General features: G+C 38.0%; 1 pseudogene; it reads left to right on the forward strand.

Annotated features, from left to right (window-relative positions):
* The first annotated feature begins 298 nt into the window (after positions 1–298).
* LOC127217862 (D-3-phosphoglycerate dehydrogenase-like) lies at positions 299–13,935 on the forward strand (annotated as a pseudogene).
* The last annotated feature ends 4,896 nt before the right edge of the window (positions 13,936–18,831 follow it).

The following is an 18,831-nucleotide window of genomic DNA, read 5'->3' on the forward strand; positions in this document are numbered from 1 at the left end:
CATCACACAGAACAAAATCAAAACAATGTTCTCATAAACTCACTACAGAGCAACAAACTTCTGAAAGAAGCCCCTTCTGCCAGCACAAAGTAGCTGGACATAAAACATCTCATCCTGATAAGAGGAAAGATGTTACTATGAGATTTAGTTCTTTCGTGGCGACCACATATTTCTGAGTTTGTTTCAGATATCAATCAGCTAGTTAGCGTAAATGGTGCATATTAAAGCTCACCAGGTGCGTCCTGACCTAAGTGTGTTTGCACACCCAGAGCAACTGACCTCGAGGCCTGATCCAGCAATGGCCTTCGCAAATCTTCACCGAGTGCTCATCAGTGACAGCCTGGACTCCTGCTGCTAGAAGATCCTGCAAGATGGAGGGCTGCAGGTAGTGGAGAAGCAGAACTTGAACGAGGAGGAGCAGATAGATGAGCTGCAGGACTTTGAAGGCTTTATCGTCCAATCTGCCACTAAGATTTCCCCAGGCGGCAGCTTCGATGAAAGATGGCAAATGTGACCAGAAAAAGTTCATGGGGACAGAGCTGAATGAAAAGACAGTGGGAATTCTTGGCCTAGGAAGAATTGGAAGAGAGGTGGCCACCCAAATGCCATCCTTTGGGATGAAGACTGTAGGCTGTGACCCCATCATTTCTCCAGAAGTCGCAGCCTCCTTTGGTGTTCAGCAGCTGTCTCCGGAGGAGATCTGGCCTCTCTGTGATTTCATCACTGTCCACACTCCCCTTCTGACCTCCATCACAGGCTTGCTGAATGACAGCATGTTTGTCCAGTGCCAGAGGTGCGTGTGAGTAGTGAACTGTGCTCGAGAAGGGATTGTGGATGAAGGTGCCCTGTTGCATGCCCTGTAGTCTGGACAGTGTGCTGGTGCCGCGCTGGATGTGTTTACAGAAAAGCCACTTAGGGGACCGAGCCTTAGTGGACCATGAAAGTGTCTTCAGCTATACCCACCTGAGTGCCAGCACCAAGGAGGCCCCAGAGCCGCTGTGAAGGAAATTTCAGTCCAGTTTGTGGACACGGCGAAGGGGAAGAAGTCTCTAACAGGAGTTGTAAATGGACAGGCCCTTACCAGTGCCTTCTCTCCACACACCAAGCCTTGGACTCATCTGGCAGACGCGCTGGGCACACTAATGCATGACTGACCTGGCTCCCCTAAAGGGACCATCCAGGTGGTGATGCAAGGAACATCACTGAAGAACACTGGGACCTGCCTGAGCCCTGCAGTCATTGTCGGCCTTCCGAGGGAAGCCTCAAAGCACGCAAATGTGAACTTGGTAAATGTTAAGCTAAGAAAAAGACTGTGTTACAAACAAACAAACAAACAAACAGCACTTTCCCAAAATGAAGACAAAATTAACTTCAATCCTAAATATTATGATGAAGTTAACTCTAGCTAGCCCTATCCTTAGTCTAAATCTATCTTTATTCTAAACCTATTCTTATTCTAAATCTATCCTTAGTCCTATGTCAAAGCCTAACCCTAGCCTATAGCCCCCAACTTAACTTTGGAATTAGCCATAACATGAACTCTAGCCCTTGCCCAAACTCTAGCCCTAGCCCTAACTACAGCTACAACATTAACCCTAAACCTAATAATAGAACTAGCACTAATACTAGACCTAACCTTAATTAATCCTAGCTTTAGCTTTAGACTTAATCAAAGTCCTAATGTAACCCTAGACATACATGTTACCATGCCACAGCATGAAACATAACACATATTCATTCTTAAAAGATTTATTTTATTTTGATATATGTGTAAGTGTTTTGCCTGCAAAAAGAGGATGTCAGATACCCTATAACTAACATTGCAGATCATTGCAAGCCATTGTTTGGGTGCATGGAATTAAATATGGGTTCTCTGGAAGAGCAGCAATTGTTGTTAATTGTTGAGCCATCTCAGCCCTAGCCCAAACTCTTAACCTAACCTTCTTCCTATCAATAATCCAAATCCTAGCATAACCATAGCCCTAAACTTTATAAAAGTCAAACCCTTGCCATAGCCATAGCTCCAAATTGTTAACCTAACCCTATTTCTAGCACTAATCCCATCCGTAGCCACAGGCATAGCTCTAACCCTAACTTTAAATCAAACATTAACCATGTCGCCAAACACTAGTTCTTGCTATAAACACAACCTCAGCTGTAGTCATACTTTAGCCATAGCCATAACATGAGTCTTAATGCTAATATTACTACTAACCCTAGAATTACTCTATACCTGGTCTATAACCAACAACAGTCATCAAAACCCTAAACCAAACCCTAGCCTCAGTTCTAACCAGAAATTTAACCATGGCCTAACTCTAAACCTACCTGTATCCTAACCTTAACCAAAAGCCTGGCTCTAGTGCAACCCTATACATATTGTGCTGGTTGGTTTTTGCCACATACCCCAGAAAGAGGCAATCATGTTTGAGAAGATGCTTCCATAAAACTAGCCTATAGGCAAGTCTCTGGGGGTATTGTATTGATTAATGATTACTGTGGGTAGATGAGGGTCAGCTCATGGTGGGGATTACAACCCCTGGGAAGGTAGTCCTTAGTTATGTAAGAAAGCAGGCTGAGAAAAGTCATGACAATAAAGCCAGTAATCAGGTAAGAAGTGTTCCTCTAAGACCTCTGCTTCATTTCCTGACTCCAGGTTCCTGCCCTAACTTTCCTCAGTGATGGAGTATGACCTGAAAACTTTAGAATGAAATAAACCCTTTCCTCTTAACTTTGTTTTCAGTTATGGTATTTTATCAAAACAGTAGAATCACTAATAAGATAGACACCTATCCCTAACATTAAGCCAAACCTTAGCCTAGCCTTTTACCCAGTCTTTTACCTACCATTAACCTTAGCACTAAACTGAAGCCTAACCACAACTCTATATCTAACCAATATCCTAATAGGATCCCTAAAAAAATATTAAGCATGAACACTAGATTAAATCGTACCCTAAACTTAGTCCTGGCTCTAGCCTTAGCCTGTCTCTACACTAATCCTAGGCCTAGCCTTAGTCCTATCCTATCCTAGCCCTAGACCTTAACCACATATTTCACAGTTATAATTGTGGCCCTATCCCTCACCCTACCCCTAAACCAAACACTAGACCTAACCATAACCCTAATCCTAACATTAGCCCTACAACTGAAAAATCTAAATCTACCTAATGCTAAGGATTTTTAATGTCAAGCCTGACTATTGAACTACCACTAGTTCTATCTTTAGGACTAATTATAACCTAAAAACAACACTGACAACAACCCTTGCTCTATCCTTAAACCTTACATGAAACATGTCCTTTAATCTAGGTCTGTCTCTAACATTGAACATTAATCTACCTAGCCTTAATCCTAAATCTAGGCATAGACATATCCTGAAGCCTAAAGCTAACTCTTAATAGCTTTAATATTAACTACAGTACTTAAAATAACCTTATTTCAGTTAAATTAACTAACTCTAGCACTAGCCAAATTCTGAATTCCAAAATCAACATTTTACCAGTGTCTCCAAATGCACCTCTAACCCTTAATCCTAACCCTGTATTGACTTTAAACCTGAGACCTTAACATTAACTCCTAACTCTAACCCTAATCTAGCTCACTTACTCATGAGCTCATGGCTTAGCTACCTTTCTTATACAGGCCAGGACTGCCTGCCCAAGAATGGTGCCACCCACCATGGCTTGGGCCCTCCTCCATCAATTAAGACAATCAAGACCATCCCTCACAGACATGTCCACAGACTAACCCCATAAAGATAATTACTAGCAACTTCACATGCACAAAACATGGGGGGTGGATTTTAAAAGCTTAAAATTGGAATACAAGAGGGGTGAATGAGCTCTGTGGCACTGAATAAAACACTGATGGTGAACACCCTGATGACATCTGATATCTAGATTGTCTCAAGATAGCAGAAAACATGAAGTTTAAAGTAAATCACACTTCTGTATTTTTGCTAATTCACCTGAGCTGCTGTGACAGTATCATGCTGTAAACATGGAGCTAATGAAAAGTCAGCTTCTTAGTAAGAATTCTGAAGTATACATTAGTTGCATGTCCATGCTGGTATGTGGCTGACATTAATTCATATAACACTGACTAGAGAAAAGTTTGGCTGTTTCACTTTGGTTTATATCTCTAATTTACCATGTCCAAAAGTGCTCAGGACATTGTTCTGTACAATATCAGTTATTGGCTTAGCACTGAAAAGTCCTTAATTAGTGAACAAATTTTCTTCACCTGAATGCTAAATGACATATGAGCCACATATTGACAAAATATATACAAATACTATTACTATGTTTTATTCCAAAAGGACTAAACCTGATAGTTCTATGTAAGCACTGATAACCTGTAGTATAGAACATGATCTGTTTTGGGACTAGAATATGTGTTTTCCTTTCTATCTAGTGATCACACAACAGAGAAACCATGATTTCTGCAAATATGACTAAGGTGAAGAATTGAAGGTACTTTATATTAACTGGTATATGATCAATTACATGTGAGGTGTGTTTAGGCATAGGTCATTTAACATTAATCATCTAGAGATATGGGTGTACACATTTTTGCTTGAGAGGTGAGTTATCTAATGATACTTTACCTACAGAAGCAAATAAGGGGTTCAGACGTCACCTGTGTTGAAGCTATTTTAAGAAAAAATAATACCATCCAGCTTCCTTCATTCTCTAAAATTGTGGTTCTCAACCTACTTAATGCTGCAACCCTTTAATACAGTTCCTCATGTTGTGGTGACCCACAACATTAAAATTATTTCATTGCTACTTCATAACTGTAATATTGCTACTGTTGTGAATTGTAAAAATTTTTGGAGATAGAGGTATGCCAAAGGGTTTGTGATCCTCAGCTTGAGAACCCCTGCTCTAAAAGAAAACACAAGTCTGTTCTGTTTTTATGCCAAATACCATGCAGTTTTTGTTATTATAGCTCTGTAGTAGAGTTTGAGATCAGGGATGGTGATGCCTCGAGATGTTCTTTTATTTTACAGGATTGTTTTAGAATCCTAATGTTTTTGGTTTTGCATAAGAAATTAAGAACTATTTTTTTCAAGATCTATAAAGAATTGTGTTGGGGATTGAATTGAATCTGTAGATTGCTTTTGGTAAGATAGCCATTTGTACTATGTTAATCCTATTGATCCATGAGCATGGAGATCTTTCAATCCTCTGATGTCTTCTCTAATTTCTTCGTTCAAAGATTTGAAATTCTAGTCATACAGGTCTTTCACTTCCTTGGTTAGAGTTACCCCATGATATTTTATATTATTTGTGGCTATTGTTTCCCCGAATTAATTCTGCCCTTTAACATTTATATATGAGTACTACTGTCTTTTTGTTGTTGTTGTTGTTCCTCTTGTATCCAGTCACCTCAATAAAAGTGTTCATCAGCTGTAGGAGTCCCCTGGTAGAATTTTGTTCACTTATGTGTACTATCATGTCGTCTTCAAAGAGTAATAGTTTGACTTCTTCTTTTCCAATTTATAGCCTCTTGATCTCCTTTTGTTTTCTTATTGCTCTAGCTAGAACTTTGAGTACTAGCATAGATACAGAGAGTGGACAGCCGTCTCTTGTTCCTCATTTTAGTGGAACTGCTTTGAGTTTCTCTTCATTTAATTTGATGTTGGCTGTTAGCTTGCTGTATATTGCTTTTATTATATTTAGGTATGTGTTTTGTACTGCTTGCTTATCACTCCAAGACTTTTATCATGAAGGAGTAAGTGTTTGATTTTTGTCAAAGGTTATTTCAGCATCTAATGAGATGATCATGTGGTTGTTTTCTTTCTGTATGTTTATATGTTAGATTACACTGACATATTTTCGTATGTTGAACCAACCCTACATCTCTGGGATGAAGCCTACTTGACCATAGTGAATGAACCTTTTGATGTGTTCTCTAATTCGAGCTGCCAGTATTTTACTGTGTATTTTTTTGCATCAATGTTCATGAGGAAAATTGGTCTGCAGTTCTCTTTCTTTGTTGAATCTTTGGGTATCAGAGTTCACTGTGACCTCATAAAAAGGATTTGGCAATGTTCCTTGTGTTTCCATTTTGTGAAATAATTTGAGGAATACTGTACTAGGTATAATTCTGTGCTGAAACCATCTGGCCCTGGATGTTATTTGTTTCTTTGTTTTTTGATTGTGAGATTTTTTTTCCATTTTTTATTTCATATTACATTGCAACTACAGTTCTCCCTCCCGCCCTCCTTCACTCTCTCCCCCAACCCACCTCCAGTCTTCCTCATGAATAAGGGAGTCAATATAGTCTGGTAAAATAGGTAGGAGCAGGGCTAGGATTCTATCCCATGCATTAAGACTGAGCATGGCATCCCACCATAGGGAATGGGCTCCAACAAGCTAGCACATGTACCAGGTTTGTATTGTGGTCCTACTGCCAGGGTCCCCTCTGATAGTTCAAGCTTCACAACTGACTCCCACTTATGGAGGGCGTAGTTCAGTCCCCTGGCATCTCCACAGTTGTAGGTCTAGAATTCATGAGTTTCCACGAACTTGGTTCAGCCATCTTCGTAGATTTGTCCATTATCATCTTGACCTCCCTTGCTCACATGTTACCTCCTCCCTCTCTTTGCCTGGATACCTGGAGATTGGTCTTGTGTGAGGGCTCTATGATGATAGTTGGGATATTCAACAATCTGATTACAGGGGCAGGCCAGTTCAGTCATCCTCTGTACTATTGCTAAGAGTCTTAGTTGTATCCAAGAATCCACAAGGCTGTGAGATTTTTAATGACTGCTTCTATTTTCTTAAGGGTTATAGGTATGAAACAAAAAGGTGGATCAAACTGAAGACCAGACATAAATCCACACACATAGGAATGCCTGATTTTTGATAAAGAAGCCAAATTTATACAATGGAAAATAAAATTAAAAAAAGCATCAAGAAATGGTATTGGCACACCTGGGTGTTGGCATGTAGAAGAGTGCAAATAGATGCATATCAATCACCCTGCACGAAACTAAAGTCAAAGTTGATCAAAGACCTCAACATGAACCCAGATAAACTGAACCTGATAGAAGAGAAAGTGAGAAATAGCCTTGAATGCATTGGAACAATCATTATTACCACAGGCACTGAGATTGACAATAAATGGGACCTCCTGAAACTGAGAAGTTTCTGTAAGACAAAGGACACTATCAATAGGATAAAGCAGCAGCCTGCAGAATGGGAAAAGATCTTCACCAACCCCTCTGATAGAGGGCCGATCTCCAAGATACATAAAGATATTAAAGAAACAAAATAATCCAATTTTTGAAATGTGGTACAGAATTAGAGAATCTCAACAAAAGAATCTCAAATGGCAGAGAAATACTGAAAGAAATGTTCAACATCCTTAGCCATTAGGGTAATGCAAATCAAAATTACTCTGAGTCCATTTTTCATCTGTCAGAATGACTAAGATCAAAAACACAGATGACAGCTAATGTTGGAGAGGATGTGGAACAAGAACAACACTCCTCCATTTCTGGTGGGAGTGCAAACTTATATAGCCACATTGGAAATCACTATGGAAGTTCCTCAAAAGATTGGGAATCAAATTATCTCAAGACTCAGGTATACCACTCTTTGGCACCCAAAGGATGCTTAATCATACCACAAGGACACTTGCTCTCCCATGTTCTTTGCAGCTTTATTCATAATAACCAGAACCTGGAAACAACATAGATGTCTCTCCATCAAGGAATGCATGAGGAAAATATGGTGCATTTATACAACAGAGTATTACCTGTTAAAAACAAGAACACTAGGAAATTAGAAAGCAATGGATGGAACTAAAAAAACACCATTCTGAGTGAGGTAACCCAGACTGAGAAAGAAAAACATGGTACGTACTCATTCATAATTGGATACTAGCTATAAAGTAAATGATAACCATGCTACAACCCACAGACCCAGAGAGATTATGTAACAAGGAGGGCCCAAGTGGGGTAGGGAGGGGAAAGCCACAGATCTCCTTCGGTAGGGGAAATAAAAAAGATCTTCTGTGTGAACTGGGTGTGTGTGTCAACAGGAACTGGAAGAGTTGCATTGGGGGTTGGTGGAGGGGTAAGTACTGAAAGAGATGACTAGAAAGAGGGTAGGGGCATTTCAGGGTCAGGTAGAAACTTGATGCAAGGGAAACTACCACAAATCTACACAGATAATTTCAGATAAGACTCCAGAAATAGTGGATATGTAGCCTGAATTCGCCATCTGCTATACTCAGATTGATGACTACCCTGACTGTCATTAGAGAGCCTTCATTCAGGACTGATGTAAAAAAGATGCAGAGACCTATAGTTAAACATTGGGCTAAGCTCGGAGAATCCTTGTAAAGAGAGGGAAGAAGGATTGTAGAAGCCAGATGGGGTCAAGGACATCACAAGAAAACCCCCCAAAACAACTAACCCAGCTCATGGGAATTGAGAGTCTGAACAGAACCAGGGAGCCTGCGACTGACCTAGGCCCTCTACATAGATGTGACAATTGTGTAGCTTATTCTACTTGTGGGACTTCTAATGTGGGAGGAGGAGCTGTCCCTATTCCTCCTACTGGGTCAGGTCACCTTGCCCAGCCTTAATATAAGGGGAGGTGCTTAGTTTTACTACATGTGTTGATGATATCCATGGGAGGCCTGGCCCTTTTGAACAGAAGCAGAGGACGGGTGGGTTGGGGGTGCAGAGGAGAGGTAGGAGGAGAATGGGATGAGAGGAGGGAGGGAAAACTGTCGAGGTTTAATATAAATTAATTAATTAAATTAAAAAGAAAACACAAGAGCACACAATTTAACAGAGAAAAGTATTGAGGAAGAAAATATACACCTCAAAGCATTCTTTAGAAAAGTTTCTATCAGTGTAAATGATGGCCTTGAGGAAAAAAAATATTTCAACTACAGTACTTCTCAGAGAATACCTGTTTTGAACTGTATTGCAAACAATTTAGCTTTCAAGCATGAATGAAAATTTAACTGGCCAAGTATATTTATCTATCACCCTTCTTTCCTATAACGTTAACCACAACAAGGATTCTGTAAAGGCAGCTGTGTGGTCCTCTAAAGAGGTTACATGAAAAAAAAAACATGAAAATAGTTAAAAGGCAGCAAAGCTTTGGAAGAAAATTAAGCTTTTAGTTTACTCACATACCTTTAGCAACACCAAGAGACAGGGTTGTCACATCACTAGTTTTAACATGGAGACCACTACTTTATCACATGCCAATTTATGAATGTTTTGTTCAGCCCATGCAAGTTACATAGGATAAATTAGATCAGCTGGTTTCAAAGCATGCTCATCTTCTGTGAAGGAAAAAAAACTCACAGAGTATGTAACATCCTTTACTTGCACTGGCAAGTAGATGTGAGATACCATTATTGGCAAAAATACCGATTCTTTCTGTTTAAGAGGGAGACACAGACTCTCACTTTCACAGCTGGAGGGTAACATAACACAAGTTCTGAAGGACTTCAAAAGAAACATTTTTGCTTTTGGAAAGGCAACATTCTATACTGTCACCAGGGACTTTGAAAACAGTATTTCCTTTAAAAGATAATAAAGCAAGACTCCTTTATGATTCCTAATCTTTCCCTTGTCATTTGTCTCTTTGGTGCCACTTAACAGGCCAGACATTTCTTCAGATTATATAAAAACAAGTTCATAAAAAAATTCAGAGACTAAGTCATGCCTACTTTTACTTCATTTTTAAATGTTTATATTGAAAATCAGTTCAATATTTGACTAGGAGGAAACCTGGCTTCCTTGCATTCATACTTCTTTGTATCACATATAGAATTAAATGTTGTTATAAGTATTACAAAATATTTGAGGACTAAAGAGAGAACAATCTAACTAGGTATGGCCTTTGTAGAACACACTAAACTCCTTTTTAGAGTATTTTTTTTATTAAGGGTTATTTACATTTTTCAACATGACTTAAAGGGGGCCACTTTACAAAATAGCCTTATAGAAAGATTTTAAAATAGTATATCAAAGCCTAATAGCAACAAAAAGGTGTCATATATTTAATGAAAGCCAGCATATAGCAAAAATTTTACATGAATTTTTTTTAAAATATCTCTTTATGTTAAATTCAGGCCAAGCTCAATTTGGTTTGAAAATGCCCTTTAAAACACTTAGATTTTAAAAATGCCAAAAAAAGAAAGAAACAAAAATCCCCCCACTGCACACAAAATACACAGAATTCATTTTGTGTTATCCAACTACTCTTGGGCATGGGGCCTGCCCTGGAGTGTAGTTGATATACCTAGTGATACTTCCTTGGAGACAAGGTATTTTCCAATTTCCCATCAAGAATCATTTGCAAATAGTTTCTTGGTTAATTGTGGGACTTTATGCCCCTTTCAGTGTAATGATTAGCCTGGCTTGAACATGTACAAGCCTTATGAGTGTTGTTACAATCTCTTTGAATGCCTATGTAGCATCAGTCCTGTTATGTCTGATAGATACTGTTCCCTTGGAGCCATTCATCATCTCTGACTCTTAAAATCTTTCTGCCTTCTCTTCCACATAAATTCCTGAAACCTGCGGGGAGAAGTTTTATGAAGACATTCCATTTAGGACTAAGTGCCCCAAAGTCCTTTACTCTTTTCACATTGTCTAGTCATGGGTTTCTATGTTAATACCTACCTACTACAAGAAGCTTCTTTTATATGGGTTGAATACTACACTGTTCATGGGTATAGCAGTATGTTATCAGGAGTCATTTTATTGCAATTTTCCTGTTGAAAATTTTTGAGTAATAGTAGGTTTTTCCCATAGGCCCATGACCTTTCTATCTTGGCTGCTTTAGCAGTGTCAGGTACATGTTCCATCTCATGAAGCAGATCTTAAATTTAACCAAAATTGGTTGGTTATTCCCATAACATTTGTGTCACTATTGCACAAGTATATCTTGCACTCAGGTTGCTGTTGTAGTTGATAGATCTGCAGTTGGATAATACTAATGATTACCTTTCTCCTTTCTGGTAGTTTGTTTTGAGTTTTCCTTTTTTTATTTTTGATGGGGAGTGACAGATAAAGAATGAAGCTGGATTGACAAGGAGTTTGGGAGAATGTAAGAGGAGTTTGGGGAAGGGGAAATTATGACCAAAATTATTGTATAAACATTTTAATGAAGTAAATTAAAAATGAAAATTTAAAAATAATGAATAAAATATTTTTAAAAATCACTCTTATGCTTGGCTACTAGCACTCAGAAGGTTGAGGGAGTAAGAGTAGAAGTTCAAGGTCATCCTCACTATACAGGGGAACTCTGTTACCCTGCACTAGAGACCTTGTGTTCAAAATAATACAACAGAAGGGAACGAAGATGAAACATTTAGATTCAGGCCACAGCTGTATTTTTCAGCAGTTGAGAGGGCTGAGGGAAGGTGGACTGCAAGTTGAAGGCCAGTCTGGGCTGTTGCATAAGGTCTCACTTAGATAACCCATTGCATGTTGGCAGGCAATAACAATTGACTTGATGATAAGTGAAAAAGATTTCCAAGGTAACTTTGCAAAAGTACACATACCTAACATATGTACCATTAGCTTTACATTCTTCCTCTTTGGGATATAGGCAAAGTTTCAGGTTTTCTTTTATTATTGTTGTTGTTATTGTTATTATTATTATTATTTAAGTTTGCAGCAAGTTTATTTTACATGTCAATCTCAGTTTCCTCATCCTCCCCTACTCCCTTTCCTAATCCCCATCCTATCCCCTTTCTGCTCCCCAGAGAGGGTAAGGCCTTCCATGGTAGATTTTAAAAATCTGTCATATCATTTGGAGCAGGGCCTAGGCCATCCCCCATGTGTCTAGGCTGAGAGAGTGTCCCTCTATTCAGGTTTTCTTACATTACATCAAACCCTATTTCTGAATTCCTTTTCCTTCTTTTTCTTTATAAAATAGTCTTACTATAGATCAGGTTGGCTTCAAATTCATGATTGTCTTGCCTCAGCCTCACATATACCAAGATTATTGTCTGAACCACCACACACAGCTGGATTTTTTTTTAAAAAGTCAGAATATTAGCTTTTACTTGTTTGTTATTTAGGAATTTTTATTGTGATAAATCTGTCATTCTAATGACTAAGCAATCATAATGGGATATTTTAATTTTAGTTTATTGATAAGCGTAATTTTATTTGGTGTCCTTTGAAACTATGCTTTGAAAATCCAAGCCATTTATTTTCTTCTCTAAACAAGCATTCTCTTGACATTTTGATCTTAAGAGGTTTTTATTTTTCTAGGCTATCCTGAGTTATTGCTCTACATTTCCCTCAAAAGCCATTCATTCTTGGCAATCGTCCCTATCCCAGTTTGCTTGCCTATCTTGGAATACATGTACAATTGTATGTGGAATTATTATTAAAGTTGTTTTTAAATGGTATTCATGTAGAGCCTAAGCATGAACATTTGTAATGTTCCCAGATTTATAAAACTTATTGGCTAAAGCATAGATAATATCTGAGAGTATGAAATGAAAGCCATTGATAAGTTTTCTTTTATAAGGTTGTTGAAAAATTCCCTTGGTAATGAGAATAAACATAGTGCTTCCACAAGATTTTCTTTATATACAAATAATAATAGATCATGTTAGAAAATAAAAGATAGAATACCAAACTGACCATACAGATCCTGACAATGAAATAGAGTGCATGGCCTTAACTACTCAGCCAAGTAAAATTCAGGTGCTATGTATAGCCTTTGTTTCCAAGTCTTTGGAAAAACAAACAAAAATGCCCATGATCTCAAAGTAACTTTTTTTCCTGTTCTAAACAACTACCCCTTCAACATATTGTATCTAGGGTGTCATGCTAGTTAATGTACTTCAAAAATACAGATTGAGACATGGGACAAAACCTTAACATAAAGCAAGTTTCACTCATGACAGACTGAAATTCTTATACTTTTTAAATATCTTATATTAAGGGATATTATTGGTTTATGAAAGGTCGTACAATTTACTTAATTTGTAAATAACACCATTAGCTTTCTTGGTATTTAAATTTTTTCTTTGTTTTCTTACAATATATAAATTTGTTAAGCAGAGAAAGCAGGCTGTCTTCCTGCAACTACTGATATCAACTTGCCATCAAAGACGTCTGAGGCAGTTTAGTAACTGAACAACTGCACAAAGTGTATTTCTTCTACGTTAGATTACTGTTAGAAATTCTGCTTATTCTTTCCTTTAAAATTCGTGGATTCTTTTTCATTAATTGTTATCACATACATGTATGTATATGTATGTATATTCTGAAACATAACCTGCTCAGTCCATATAATGTTACTTGTGTGCATGTTTTCAGGGCTGACCATTTGGTATTAGAGGACCAATTGGTGTGCTATTTCCTGAGAAACTATTTCCCATTCCTAGCCTGTAGTTCTTTGGGTAGGGTAGAGCCTCCTGGTCTTTCCCCCACCCACTTTGGCACACCTAATATTGTCTTTGTTCAGCTCATGCTAAGGCAGATGTATTGATGAGATTTTATGGGTGTAGCTTCCATCATTCCTAGGAAATGCAATCTCACTGCAAACTCCCTGATCATCTGGCTTTTACAACAGTTCTTCCTCCTTTTCCATAATGTTCTCTAAGCTGTAAGTACAGGAGTGATTTGTAGCTATATTCATTGGTACTTGTTCCTACCTACCTACCTACTTTTTATAAATTACTTTTATATTACAACTTCCTTATGTCCAGAGCTACAAATCAAATATATGAACAGAAATACATTTTTACAGAAGTCAAGTAAACAAATAGTAACATCTGATTATTTCTGTTATTCAAGGTACAAATTGTAGAAGAGTGTCAGAGGAGATTCATTAGATAATTGTCTTGAAACTTAAAAATTCTAGGCTCACTGGACATGTTGGCCCATACATGTAGTCTCAGCCCCGGAGAGGATGAGGAAGAATGATCTTAAGTTTTTACTGGGGTTCATAGCAAGGGGAATGTGAGGTAGAGGAGGAAGCAAAGGAATACTACTTAGAAAACAGGAGAAATATTAAGCTAGAAAATGGTCATTGGAACAAGGACAGTTCAATAATAGAGCATTGGCTACCATGCACAAATGCAGAGATTTCATCCATATCACCATAAAAATCCTGCAAGCTAAGCAACTATTCACCTTTATTTTTACTCAATAGATTTATTTTCTTAAAAATAGGAGAAAGAAGAAAAAAGTAAGAAAGGAAATGTTTTTATTTGAGAATTAAAAGCAACCAAATGAATTTGAATTAAGAACAGAGAACTAGATGCCTGCCAGAAGACCAGGTAGGCTGCCCAGGGACCTTCCCTACCTTGTCTGTAATTCTCAGGGTTGCCCTTAGTGCTGCAACAGAACACCAGTTGCAGCTTCCTCTCCCCCTGTGCACATCCACTGTGTATCCCACAAACCACCCCGTTCTATGCCCTTCCCACCCCACCACTGTGTCCCACACCCAAACCATGTGGACACTCCCTGGTCAAACATAGGCCATACCTGCCAAAAGACCAGGTAGGCTCCCACAGACCTCCACAACTCACTCTATTATCCCAGAACCAGTTCTCATGGTCACCCCTAGTGCTGCAACAGGAGTAGCCTTCCCCACATTCATGCTTCCTGTGGATTCCTCAGACTGTCTTTCCCTGGCCTCTGCTTCAGCAATAAACACAGCAGCTGAAAAGACCAATAAAACATGCAACACTCCACCAACACACTATCTGATTATCTAGAGAGGAAACAGAAAGCAAGGAACAAAACACCCACCCAACCAAGAAAAACCTAGAAATAAGCAACTAGACCTAAAACAACCCCCAACCCAGATGCCTAGATGCTAGCTTAAGAATACAACCAGGATGTATCCCTGGTGCACAAAAGGACTTTGGGAGCACATTCCTCATGGAGGGATACTCCCTTAACCTAGAGGCAGGAGGGAGGGCCTAGTCCTTACTCCAAATGACTTGACAGATTTTGTTGATCCCTCCTGGAGGGCACCACATTCCATGTGGAGTTGGGGGGGGGATGGAATGGGAGGGTGGTGGGGAGGATAAGAGGGAGGGAGGGAGAGGGAACTGGGATCGATATGTAAACTAAGGAAACAAAAAAGAATATAATCATTAGCAGCCAGGGTCACATGCCTCCACAAAAGCCCAGCTAACCTACCATGGTGGGTCCTGAGTATTCCAACACAGCTTAATAATAAGACAAAGACCAAAGACCTTAAAAGCAACTATATGAAGATTATAGAGGTTCATAAACAAGAAATTGATAAATCCCTTAAAGAAATCCAGGAAAATACAATCAATTGGAGGAAATTAATAAATCCCTTAAAGAAAGCCAAGAAAAAAATTGAAGAAAATAAATAAAACTGTTCAAGACCTGAAAATGGAGACAGAAGTAATAAAGAAAACTCAAACTGAGGGAATCCTAGAAATGAAAAATTTAGGAAACAGAATAGGAACTACAGAGACAAGCTCACCAACAGAATAGAAGAGATAATCTCAGGCATTGATGATATGATAGAACAAACGTGTATATTAGTCAAAGAAAATATTAAATCAAAAAAATGTCCTGACACAAAACATCCAGGAAATCTGGGACACTCTGAAAAGAAGAAAAAAAAAACCTTAAGAAGAATAGGAATAGAGGAAGGTGAAGAAATTCATTTCAATGGCCCAGAAAATGTTTTCAACAAAATCATAGAGGAAAACTTCACTAACCTACAGAAGGCGATGCCTATAAAGGTACAAGAAACATACAGAGCAGAAAGTAGATTGGACCAAAAAAGAAAATCCCCTAACCACATAATAATGAAAACACTAATCATAGAGAACAAAATCAAAATATTAAAAGCTACAAGGGGAAAGGGCCAAGTACCATACAAAGGCAGACCTATAGGAATTATGCTTGACTTCACAGTAGAGATTCAAAAAACCAGAAGGGCTTAGACAGATGTTTTGCAGACTCCAAGAGACTACAAATGTCAGCCAAGACTAACATACCCAGCAAAACTTTCAATCACAATAGATGTAGAAAATAAGATATTCTGTGATACAACCAAATGTGAACAATATATATTTACAAATTCAACACTACTGAAGGTACTATCAATAAAAATCCAAACCAAAGAAGTTAACTACATACATGAAAACACAGAAAGTAAATAATCTCACATCAATAAACCCAAAAGAAGGGAAATACACAACAACAATAAAATAATAGGAATTAACAATAACAAATATCAATGGACTCAATTCTCCCAATAAGAGACAAAGATTAAAAGAATGGATATGAACGCAGGACCTATCCTTTTCCTGAATACAAGAAACACACCTTAACATCAAGGATAGACACTGCGTCAGTGTAAAGGATTGGAAAAAGATACTAAAAGCAAAGGGAATCTAAGATGCAAGCAGGTTGCAGCCATTTTAATATCTACAAAATAGATTTCAAACAAAAACTACTGGCTGAAAACACTTAAAGAAATGTTCAACAATCTTATCCATCAGGAAAATGCAAATCAACGTACTTTGAGACTTCATCTTACACCTGTCAGAATGGCTAAGACAAGTGATCAGCTCATGCTGGTGAGGATGTAGAATAAGAAGAACACTCCTACATTGCTGGTGGGAGTATAAACTTGTACAGCCACTATGGAAGTCAATATGGCAGTTCCCCAGAAAATTGGAAATCAGTATACCTCAAAACCCAGCTACATCACTGCTGGGCATATACCCAGAGGATAGTCCATCCTACCACAAGGACACTTGCTCAACTATATTCATAGTGGTTTATTTATAATAGTCAGAAACTGGAAACAACCTAGATGTTCCTCAAAAGGAGAATGAATAAAGAAAATGTGGTACATTTACACAAAGGAATGTTACTCAGTGGTTAAAAAATGACAGTACGAAATTTGCACGCACACACACACACACACACACACATTTATATACATATAAATTAGATGTCATGCCTCATCTTGAATTACACAGCTGGTCCTGGCCACTGAAATCCTTTTTTTTTTTTTTCTTTCCAAATTGCTGGAATTGTATGTGCTGCCATGCCAAGAAAACCTGTTAGATTTTAAAAGTCATGTCTACTGTATCAAAAGCCACAACATATATGATACCTGTATAAGTAAAATAAGAAGTCCTCAAAAGGCTTGTTTTGCAAAATGATTAGACAAACATACAAATTATGTTTCAACAAGGAACAAAGCACTAAGATTCAGTTGCTTGTATAACTATATCAAGAATTTCAAGAATATTGATTGGTCAAAGATGACAAGAACCATATTTTTGCCTTGCATGTTTCACGTATAATACCATAAATACAGATATAAAGAAAACTTACTGGAAAAAAACTTTGGTGCTGACAAGATAACTCAAAGGTTAAAGACATTTTTCACTATGTCTGATAACCTGAGTTTGACCCTTGGTATCCATATGATAAAAGGAGAGACTTCTGTAAGTTGTCCTTTGACATCTGTACATATACTGTGACATGCACACTCATACTCATACACATACAAATAATACAGATGTAATAAAACTTTTAAGCAAAAAGGAATGCTATTAGTCAATATTATCACAAACCCCACTTAATTGAAATAGATGATTTTATACTACAGTGGATTATACCTGTGAACTATCTACAAAAATAGAATTAACCAAAAGAATATTATTTAACAAGACAGAGCTCAGGTGTGGGTTGGGGAGAATGACTTCTGTAAATAAAAAAATATTTCTTGTATGTTATAAACCTTCAAGCATCTCATACACTCATGTTAACACAGCAATGATTCAAATATATCTCAAAGTAAATTTTCTCTTTAAATAGTCTGCAATTCATGGATACCTGCTGCACAACACCTCTCCACATTTGCAACAAGGTCCTAATTTTCCCCTGTGGTATTTTTACTTTTTAATCTCATGCTAGAGCATTGAGTGTAGAAAGGCAGGGAAATGTAATCATTAAGGAAACAAGCAGTGTAAGGAGGCATCTCAAGTGAAAGGCAACTTTTCTAAACTTAAATCCCATCTTGGAATTAATAACATGTTATTTTCTTAATTACATTCTGAACTGTTTATACTGACTACTAAATCAGCAGGGGCTATAAATTTCCTTCTAGAAAATAGTGATGCCTTAGTCTTACCAATACCAACTGAAAGAGCAGCATAAGCCTGCTTGGGACAAGGATAACTGTGCCCTTTGAAGCCTATCTTCTTCTTGCTGTCCTTGGGGATAACTGTTTTCAGACATAACTATGTCACCCATAATGTCTATACTCTCAAAGAAATATGGGAATCCACCCTCAAAGAAATATGGGATTCCAGAAAAGCCTCTGGCCTCAGAAATAGCCACGTTCCCAGGGATGCCAAATATTTAGAGATTATCAAAGCCTCAAATGTGTCTGTGTTCCCAGAGATTCCCATGGCTTTGAAAATATCCACACTCCCAGAGAGGTTCATTTATGGTCACAATAGGTTTATTTATGATCCTACAGCAGTTGTGATAGAGGTATGTACACTGGATTTTTGTTTGATCTATCTGAGAAAAGGCCTCCTCTGGACAGGGTGCCATTTATACCTCCACTGACACAAAGCTTAGAGGATTAAAGAACTTCCCAAGTGCAAGGACAATTCATTCCTTCATTGACATCTTCTAGTTTCTGTCTCCTGAGCAAAGAATGACATATGAAAGAACCAAAGAGAAAAAAGTTGCCTACAGGGATCCTGCTTCCATTATTTATAAGTGGCAGATTATCCTTTCTACTGGCTAGGTTGGGCATTGAACAGCAGGAGTGCAAAGCAAGATGTCCCGAGATCT

The sequence above is a fragment of the Phodopus roborovskii genome, unplaced genomic scaffold (genome assembly GCF_943737965.1).
Source record: "Phodopus roborovskii unplaced genomic scaffold, PHOROB, whole genome shotgun sequence".
Lineage (NCBI taxonomy): Eukaryota > Metazoa > Chordata > Mammalia > Rodentia > Cricetidae > Phodopus > Phodopus roborovskii.